Source organism: Mastomys coucha, unplaced genomic scaffold (assembly GCF_008632895.1).
Source record: "Mastomys coucha isolate ucsf_1 unplaced genomic scaffold, UCSF_Mcou_1 pScaffold6, whole genome shotgun sequence".
NCBI lineage: Eukaryota > Metazoa > Chordata > Mammalia > Rodentia > Muridae > Mastomys > Mastomys coucha.
Window position 1 is genome coordinate 127,283,427 of NW_022196912.1, and position 10,374 is coordinate 127,293,800.

Here is a 10,374-nt window from a genome sequence, read left to right on the forward strand (position 1 = left end):
AACTTCCCTAACCTAAAGAAAGAGATGTCCATGAACATACAAGAAGCCTATAGAACTCCAAATAGACTTGACCAGAAAAGAAACTCCTGATACATAATAATAAAAACACCAAATGCACTAAACAAAGAAAGAATTTTAAAAGCAGTAAGGGAAAAAGGTCAAGTAACATATAAAGGCAGGCCTATCAGAATTACACCAGACTTCTCACCAGAGACTATGAAAGCTAGAAGATCCTGGGCAGAAGTCATACAGACCCTACAAGAACACAAATGCCAGCCCAGGCTACTATACCTAGCAAAACTCTCAATTACCATAGATGGAGAAAACAAGATATTTCATGACAAAACCAAATTCACACAATATCTTTCCACAAATCCAGCCTTACAAAGGATAACAGATGGAAAACATCAACATAAGGAGCAAAACTACACCCTAGAAGAAGCAAGAAAGTAATCTTTCAGCAAATCCACACAAACCTAATTCCACCTTTACGACAAAAACAACAGGAAGTAACAATTACTTTTTCTTAATATCTTAATATGAGCTCTGCTTCACCTGCTTGCCTTGTAGGACTGAGCAACTGCTGGATCCTTGGACTTCCATTCACAACTGCTGCTGACCATTGTTGGAAGTTGATTGTTGGGAATTGGACTACAGAGTGTAAGTCATCAATAAATTCCTTTACTACATAGAGACTACCATAAATTCTGTGACTCTAGAGAACCCTGACTAATACAAAATTATTATAAATTATTTTGATGACTTAAAAATGTTAATACTGAGTTGTATATTTTAAAATAAATTTTATTAGTTTAATAGTAAAAAAGAAACTAAAAAATCTTAATATGAAAATTAATATTACCAAGATATCCTAATTGATTGAAATCCAAAAATATGAGGAATTATAAATTTATTGACTGTTATACAATGGTCTCTCTAATTTGGTAACTGAAGAAATTGGTCCAATATTATACAATCCATATACACTTTCAGCTTGTCTGTTTGTGACAGTGTCTTGCTGTGTACAACATAAGGGTCTTGAGATCTTGCTTCTTCTATCTCAGCCTCTCTCTATATAGTATTGTTTATTTCATGTTTTTACACTATACTATGGTTTTCAGAACAGCTTACATATTTTAAGAGTATTTACATACCCAAAAGAAATGTTGACAATTAAATTGGGGGGGTCTTGTAAGAGTGCAAGAGAGTGAGACTGAATGCTTTGCTTGACATTTGTAAGTCTTGTATCAAGTTACCACAGTAAGAGCCAAGATTTTAAGCTCTACTAAATACAAAACAAATGAACAAACAAAAACACTTTATATATTTATGTTCATTTGAGAAAATATTAGTAGTGATGTATTATTTTGAAATATACAGTTAATACGTTTGGAGTTATTTAAAATTTATATTGAGAAAAATGTATATGTTTTCAGTATTGCTGTAGATGACCATCTACATAAGACTGTTCAATAGATTGTTGTTTTATATCAAACAACTTTTATAATACTCATTTTTATTGTTATAATATTTTATAAATTTTAAGGAATATGATAAAAAAGATATTGTAGGTATTGAAGAGGGGGTCTCTGGGAGGAGTTGGGGTACAAAAGGGAAACAAGAATGTGATTTAATTCTGTTTACTTAAAATGTTCTTAAATGTTAACAAATTCAGATAAATTTAAATCATGAAACTTTTCTCATCATAGTGCAATAAAACTTAAAAACAAAAAGAAGGCAGAGCAGCAGAAGAAGGAGAAGATCATCGATGACAAAACTTTTGGGGTAAAGAATAAGAAAGGAGCAAAGCAACAGAAATTTATTAAGGCTGTTACTTATCAAATGAAATTAGGTCACCAGAATCCACGTCAGACTTGATCTTGGAGGAGCCGGAGCTCTTGCTCTGGACCTGGTGTCAGTTTCCAGCACACGTAGGCTCATAGTCATTCATAACTCCAGCTCCAGGGGTCCAATGCCCTGGCTACCTCAGTCACCAAGTGCACATTATGGTGCAGATCCCAAATCTGTCGTGTGTTCATTCTTCAAACAGGGACAATGTACTAAAGGAGATAAATGTAAGTTCATGACCTCACTTTGGAGAGAAAAATGTGAAAAATGAAGTGTTTACATTGATGCAAGAGATGAAGAAATTGAAAAAGATACTATGGGTAATTGGGATGAGAAAAAGCTGGAAGCAGTAGTAAACAAGAAGCACAGTGAGGTGGAAAAGAAAAAAACTCAAATAGTGTGCAGACATTTTCCTGAAGCTATTGAAAATAACAAGTATGGCTGGTTGTGGGTGTGTCCTGGAGGTGGGGACAATTGCGTGTATCACCATGCACTTCCTCCTGGATTTGTGCTAAAGAAAGACAAAAAGAAAGAAGAGAAAGAAGATGAAATCTCATTAGAAGATCTAATTGAAAGACAGCATTCTGTCCTAGGTCCAAATGTTACCAAAATCACTCTAGAATCTTTTCTTGTGTGGAAGAAAAAGGAAAGACAAGAAAAGATTGGTAAACTTGAACAAGGTATCGAGAGGCGGAGAGCTGACTTCAAAGCAGGGAAAGCACTGGTGATCAGTGGTCGTGAGGTATTTGAATTTCATCCTGAGTTGGTGAATGATGATGACAAGGAAGCCGATGATACCTGTTACATTCAGGGAACAGGTGGTGATGAGGTTGATGATTCTATGGGTGTAAATGACATAGATATAAGCCTGTACATCCCAAGGGATGTAGAAGAGACGGGTATCACTGTGGCCAGTCTTGAAAGATTCAGCATTGTATGCATCAGATAAAGATGAGAACAAATCAAGTGAAGCTTCTGGAGGTCTGGCTGAAAACGGTAAAAGAAGTGATTTGGACGAGGACAGTAGAGGGAGAATTCTGTCCTCCATAAAAGGAATACTATCCTTGCGTCTTCTCTTCTGACTTTGACTACATCTCAGAGTAAGTTCAGAGTAGTTGGTGATAAATTAAAAAAGGTCATTACAGAAAAACAAAAACAAAAATAAAAACAAAGACATTATGATATTTGCAGATGGAACTAGAAAAATATCAACCTGAGTGAGGTCATGCAGACCTAGAAAGACACACATGGTATGAACTACTTATAAGTGGACTTTAGCCATAAAGTACAGGGTAACCATGCCATAACACACAGACTAAAAGAAACGCAGCCAGATTTCTTATATGACCTTGGCCCTATTGCCTAAGGATGATTGATACCACTCATAGTGGTGTTGGCTTTCCTATATCAATATTCAGTCAAGAAAACCCCACAAACATGCTCATAGGCCAATCTGATTCAGGCAATTCCTTAAGGTTTTAATTTTTCCAAATGTGTCAACTGGATAACAAAGATTAAGCAGAATAGTTTTGCAGACATGTGTCCTGGGCCAGGTAAGGAAAATGGATCTGTACAATTGAGATGGCCAAAGCTGAGTTGGTCTCCCAGCCTCTGCCCCATAGCTGAGTATGCTGGGATCCCATCCCTGGTGCCCTATCTTGCCTGACCTTGTCCTGTCATACTCTGTCCTGACATGCTTTACCTTGTCACACTCTGCCTGCTCATTTCCATACAGATTCTATCCTGAATGGGATTTGGAACTCAGCTGAGAACTGGACATCCAGGGAGGTAGAAAAGCCATACAGGACATTCACCCCATTTATGAATTGGAGTGGGTCTATTGTAGAGCTGCTCAGAGCAGTAGGTGAGATATGGGAGAGAGAGAGAAAGACACACACACACACACACACACACACACACGCACACACACACACACACACACACACAGAGAGAGAGAGAGAAAGAGAGAGAGAGAGAGAGAGAGAGAGAGAGAGAGAAAGAGAGAATCAACATTCACTCTATCATTAAATTTTTGAATAAAGATGTACAGCACAAGAGATATCAGACATGGTGGTTGGAATGTACTCAGAAGACAGTGGATAACTGAGTAACAGCTTAACTGAGGGTCCAGGTCCTGAAGTTTTGGTCCTTTGTATTCTGCACATGCTCTGGCAGCATTTTCCTAGCACCTGGCCCTGCATGGCATAGGCAGCTGCAATAGGAATACTGTAAAATGAATTATTTTTAATATAAGTATAAGCTGAATTAATCAGGTAGCTGAATTTCTTTACCTCTGCTAGTTCCCAATAAGCACATAGATAAAAAGATTTATTTATAATCATCTACTGGAATACTTGAACAATATTGATTTGTATTATTAGCCCCCTAAGCTAATGTGGCTACCTCCCAGCCAAGATCCCATGATACTTGCATATTATTGTTGATTATTATCTGTCTTTTTTGGCTTTAAATGTTCTTTTTTTCCCTCAAGGTTCCTTCTTGGACCCTCTCCTTGTGGCTGATCTAAGTCTCCCTCTCTCTTCTTCCCCTGGCTGGTGTAAGTCCCACCCTATTCTTTATTCTGCCCAGCCATTGGGTGATCCAAATTTATTGACCAGGCACAGAATGAATGGTAAGAACTGTTTGTACAAACTTGAGACAGGAGATTCATAGTTTAAGTATTATGATGGCATTCAATGTTGGATTGAAACAGATGTGAGGGCAGAGCAATCACCATTTGAATAACACAGGAACAACTTTTACACAGTAAACAAAAACATTATACCTACAGAATACTCCTGATATCCAGTCATGGGAGAACAGGAGTCCTCCTGGTGGTAGAGTGCATTGTCTCTAGGTTTGACTTCAGATTGCCTGTGTTCTGGAGAGGTGTTTCCATGTTCTTGAGACCACCACTATCTGGGTACTTTACTCCTAGGTAAACATTAGGAAGACAAATCTTCATTTCTTTAGCTTTGGTCAGAAGGGATTCAAGGACACATACAGTGTCAAAGGTAACAACTGTTGCCAGTTCTTTGCCAGCAGGTCCAGGCTGAGAGGAGAGAACTCTGTCCAGCAGAGTCTCTCGGGCTGAGTGGGATGGTGAGTGTCTCAGCTCTGATCTCCTGGTGACCAGAGATTAACCACCCCAATTCCAACAGTCTGCCAAAGAAGGAACTCATTCAATTGTATCAATCTTTTTGTTTATAAAGGGCTGAAAGAGGAGGTGGGTTTTTTTTGCTGAGGTAAGATGATGTAGGGGGAGGGAAAAGGTGTCGAAGGGTATGGGGTGGCAGACAGAGCCAACAAAGTTATTATTCTAAGTCAATAGTAGCTAGTCAGCAGCAGCTAGGCAGAGGCAGGTTTAAGCAGGTCGTGCTGAGCCATTCAAGTACAGCTTACAAAAGTTGAGCCAGGCTTGGGTTTGTCCTCAAGGCCCAAACAAGGGTCAAAATGGAGCCCAACAAACTGTCCTAAGTTACTGAGAGAAATAAGTAAGCGAAGAGCTAAGTGCAAGGTATAGGACACTGCTTTATGAGTTATTTGTCAGGGAGGTCCCACTATAACTATATGGTAAGATCCTATTGCTGAAGACTTCATACTTTGGACAAAGATGTAGAGATATCAGTTTCAAACTGACTGAGCATATTCCTCCCTGCTGGCTAGCTTTCACTGTATTGGCTGGTGCTACCTAGACTGGCTGCTGAAAGAAGAAAAGCCACTGATGGTTTCACCCAGTGCTGTACCGTCATGCTACAATAGTGATCTTCCAGCTAAGATGTGTGCAATGGTGCAAGACTAGCAAGACTATTGCAGAATAACTAACTGCTTTTGATTGGACTTGAGGTTTGTTTCACCGGAGAGAATGCAATGCCTGTATGGTGATCCTGGTCAAAAGGGCCTGGCTGGGGAGACGATAGACCCTAGGGTAGAATGTACTATTGTTATTTGGCTAAATGGTTGTGCTGCCATATTGCTTTCCAAGTATTTATGTTTATACCCATAGACCTACACTGCTCTCATCCTTGGGCAAAGAAGACTCCTTTTGCAGAGGGCAGTAGCAACAGAGAGAAGAAGCACTGATGGTCAAAGTGCTGAGATAAGAGACCACAGGTTCAACCCTAAAAAGGACATCTGTGGTAACTTCTATCACAACCAAAGGTCAGGGTATATTGTAGAAGAGGAGTCAGAAAGAAGGTAAGAGCCAGAGGATGGGGAGGAGTGCTATGAAATGCTAGCTTCTGGACATGATAATCATGAATTCATACCAACTGTGGTTACCTGAACAAGACCAAACCAGCCAAGAATTCCATCATGGATAGTGTGGATAATACCCAGGTCCTATACTTTACGGAGGAGCCATGGTCAATGTATAGTTTTTGGAGATGAAAAAAAATTATTCTTTGAGGATATGTTTCCTGGTATGTTTCCTATGCTCTAGTAGACAACCACACACACATATATGGGCAGCACCAATTAAGTTTAGTGGGTTATTATAAAGCAAACAAAAGATGTGGAAAACCAAGCTGAGGTAAAACGAAATGAAACAACAACAACAACAACAAAAAACTTCATGGTTAAGCCATACTAACAAAGTCCAAAAGATGGAAGAGAATCATGGGTGCTGAAGACAAAGTAGGGGAAATTATTACCTCACTCAAGGAAAATGTTAAATCTAAATCATCTGGGCACAACACAGCCATAAAACCTGGGACACTGTGAAAAGGCCAAATCTATGAAGAACAAGAAGAGAGGAGGAAGAGCAAACCTAGATTAAAAGGACAGAATGTATTTTTTTTTGATATTTTCTTTATTTACATGTAAATTTCTCCTTTCCCAGTTTCCCCTCCCAAAAACAAACAAACAATCAAAAACAACAAGAACAAACCCCATGCCTGCCACCCCACCCTCTCCCACTTATTGACCCTGGCATTCCCTTACACTGGGGCACAGAAGCTTCACAGGGCCAAGGGCCTCTCCTCCTTGAAACTTCCTCTGCTACATAAATTCATCTATGATCTTTAAATTTAGTGTCACACAAGTTCTCAGCACATAAAAGAATAAAACCCAACTCTTGGCTAAAAGGTCCCTATCCCAGGTCCAGATGGGCTTCTTATTCATCTCTGTAACTTCATGAGCTGGGGGACCACTGTCCTCATTTCTCTATTTATTTTTGTCTTCCAAGCTTCCAGCAGAATAAATGATTAAGTTTTGCCTACTCCATTCAAGGAGTTTTCAAACTGAAAGCTCCAAATTCCTCCCACAGAAATATTTTCAGTGCCCTAGGAATGGCAAAGTTAAGTTCATCCCTGCAGTGACCCCCAATTATTGATAGCAGTGTTTGTCTCCACAACGCCTTTGTTGCTCTGACAAAATGCTCTAACAAAAGGAACTTAAAGGATAGGCTTATTTCTGCTAGCAGTTCAAAGTACTATCTCTAATAGTGGGGAAATCAAGGCAGTAGGAGCTTGATGTAGCTGGTCATATTATGTTTTCAGTAAGAAGAGAAACACGTAGGGCCTGAAGGTGGCCGGAGTGTGAAGTCCTGAGTGAATGTGTCTTGTTGACATGGGCACAACCACATTGAGAACTCCAAGGTTTTGGACCCATAGGAAACTGGCAAAGCCATTACACATATGGGCCAGCCTGAAGCGGGGTGGAAAAATTCTCTTTGAGAATCTGAGTATAAGTTTTTATGAATGATTGATCAATGTGTGCAAAGACTAGGAACTGTCTCTCCCTCATTTCAGATATGTACAACCAAAGACTACTTACCTATAGAGACCTTCTACTGAGACTAGCTAAGCCCTTCTTGCTGTACTCAACAAACACACAGAGGTGCTGCACTATGGCGGTAGAGGTTGAAGAACACCACTTTATCTCAGTTTCAGTGTATGAGTGTTTTTCTTTTCTTTATTCCTCACTACTCCACCACCTACCATGGCAGGGTTCCAGGATGCAAACCACAGAGGATACAGCAGAAATGAATGCATTGTGGTGCTCAGCTTGCTTTCTCTACTTCACATAATTCAGAATCCTCTGCCCAGGGAATGGTCCCACCCGGAGGTAAGATGTGTCCTACTTTAACATTAGTTAGAATAATCAGGACAATCATAAAAGGCACCTGCAAATCCATCTTCCTGAAAACCCTAGATTTTGTCAACTTGACAATACTAAACATCACACTTTGTACCAAGCCTTTTCCATGAACTTCTTTAACCTCAGTCCAAAGAAAGGACTCTTGTGTTAAAAAGCCTACCATGACTGGCAGAAAACTACAATTGGCCAAACAAACCTTAATGGGTTTGGTTGATCCAAAGTGAATGCTATTATTGGCCAAACATTCCTTCTTGGGCTATGTAAATAGGCTACTCCAGCTTGTCTACTTGACTAATAGACATTCCTGAGTTATCTCTTCTATTGTTGCAATATCAGGTCCAATAAAATTTCTCTTCATTGATCTCCCCTGCCCATTACTTTCAATAAGAGTGCAGGTAAACTGGAATCATGAAAAAGAGTAGCAAGCAACAGGGAGAACCGTAGTGGACACAGTTTGACAGCTCATGGTCCTGTGAGCTTGACACTGCTTAGTATAACCTGCCTACCCAATACCACCACCTATCTGCTAATGGTCTTGAAGGTCCCAGCATCAATATTCAATCCATGGTCCTGGCCTTCAATTGCAAAAAGTATTTTTTTTCTAATATCTGGTTCTGGGTTCATGGACATCCCTGCTTACAACCAGCTTCTCTGGTCCTAAGCCCTGGGTCTTATTCTTAGCACAAAGCCCTGAAACCTGTACTTCACAGCTGGAGAAGTGGTTATCTGTGAAGGCCTTGGGCCTGCCCATGGTCAAGACTCTTTCTCCTGAATCCACAGAACCACATAAGATAACTTGGATCCTACATGAATATTTCATCCTGTGATGACTCACCAGCTTTTGGATAAGGCTCATGCCATATCCTTTTCAGATGGATTTACTGGAGCAATTGGATACCCACTATGATTGCTGGATTACAAAGGATAGAAGGAAGCAGACAGATGAAGAGGCTCACTATGTGAGGAATGGATGCTGTCACCTATGAAGGGTTTCTGTGCTTCTGGGTCATGACTCTGGAGGCTCCTCTGTGCCTAGTTATGTGGGAGTTCTCCTATACCTGTATTTTCAGCTTTTATGCAGCGCAACATGTAAGCAGGATAGAATCTGTTGGCCATTGGTGATCAATTCAGCTTCTAGACCCTTTCTTCATTGGAGGTGGTGGGCTGAACATCTCAACCTTCTGATCCTGCCCAGTATTTCTGGGGACAGGGGTCCCAGTGAGTTCCTCGCACTCACACATGCATGCTGTTACCACTCTGGGGATTCCTGATCTCTACCTCATTGTGCTGATACTTCCTTAAGGTGGCTTTGACTTCCTCGCTCACTTTTGCATTTTTATCTAGGTCAGATAAAGCATATTCTCATTCATGTAGGTAATTTATTTGTCAATATTCTGTATCATTCACAGCACTGAATTTATAAATATGACTGTATTCATGTAAGTCTTACTCAGTGAGGTTGGGTCCAAGGAAACAATCCCCAAGACTGTACACGTGAAAAATATATGTGAGTACTAGAGTTACTGAGCATACAATTATTAGATCAAATCTTCTTCCCAGTAAGGTTGCATAGGCATCGACACACTAGAAGTCTAATTTAGGTTTCTATTGCTGTGATAAACACCATGACCAAAAGCAACATGGACAGAAATGGTTTATTTCATCTTACAACTCTTAGGTCACACTCCATCATTGAGGGAAGTCAGGGCAGGAAATTGGAGGCAGTGGTTGAGCAGAAGGCATGGAAAGGCAAGGGTTCTTCTTCATGACTTCCTCCACCTGATTTTTTTTTTAAAATGCCATCGAGGACTACCTACCAATGGGTGGTACCACTCACAATGAGGTGTGCCTACCTCCCACATCAATCACTAACCAAGACGATACCCCCAGAGGTTTGTCTATGGAACAATCTTCTATGGACACATTTCCTCAACTGTGGTTCCTGCTTCTCAGACAATTCCAGCTTGTGTCAAGTTGGCATAAAGCTGCATGGTGTACCACGCTCTGAGATGGAGGCTCTTGCTCATTTAGGAACTTACTTTGCTGATTTTGAACTTTGACAATTTAAACAAAACATGCTTATAGTTGACTGCTCTGTATCATTTTCTTTTGGGAATCCAGGAATTTTTGGTAACATCTGGAAGCCTCTCATTTGTTTGTCAGAATGAGTAATGCGAGGAAAGATCTGAAGGAGACCTTGGCACAAGCAGGGGTGGGAACAGCATAGGGAGATCTGGGTCTTGCCTGGAGGAAAGGAGGAAGGGAGGAAAGGAAGAAAGGAGGGAGGGAGGAAGGGAGGAAGGGAGGAAGGGAGGAAAGGAGGGAGGAAGGAAGGAAGGGAGGAAAGGAAGAAAGGAGGGAGGGAGGAAGGGAGGAAGGGAGGAAAGTAGGAAGGGAGGGAGGAAGGGAGGAAGGGAGGAAAGGAGG

The 10,374-nt window shown here is 40.5% G+C and overlaps 1 pseudogene and 3 gene segments (V, D, J or C); 1 reads left to right on the plus strand and 3 right to left on the minus strand.

The window, feature by feature from the left end:
• LOC116080189 overlaps positions 1 to 10,374 on the minus strand; it is a 1,139,691-nt gene that overhangs the window by 122,683 nt on the left and 1,006,634 nt on the right.
• Positions 1 to 10,374, minus strand: part of LOC116080190 — a 607,419-nt gene that overhangs the window by 29,300 nt on the left and 567,745 nt on the right.
• Positions 1 to 10,374, minus strand: part of LOC116080186 — a 1,015,034-nt gene that overhangs the window by 18,764 nt on the left and 985,896 nt on the right.
• Positions 2,011 to 2,865, plus strand: LOC116080193 (annotated as a pseudogene). The gene has a single exon (XR_004114350.1). The product of XR_004114350.1 is annotated as a zinc finger CCCH domain-containing protein 15 pseudogene (transcript).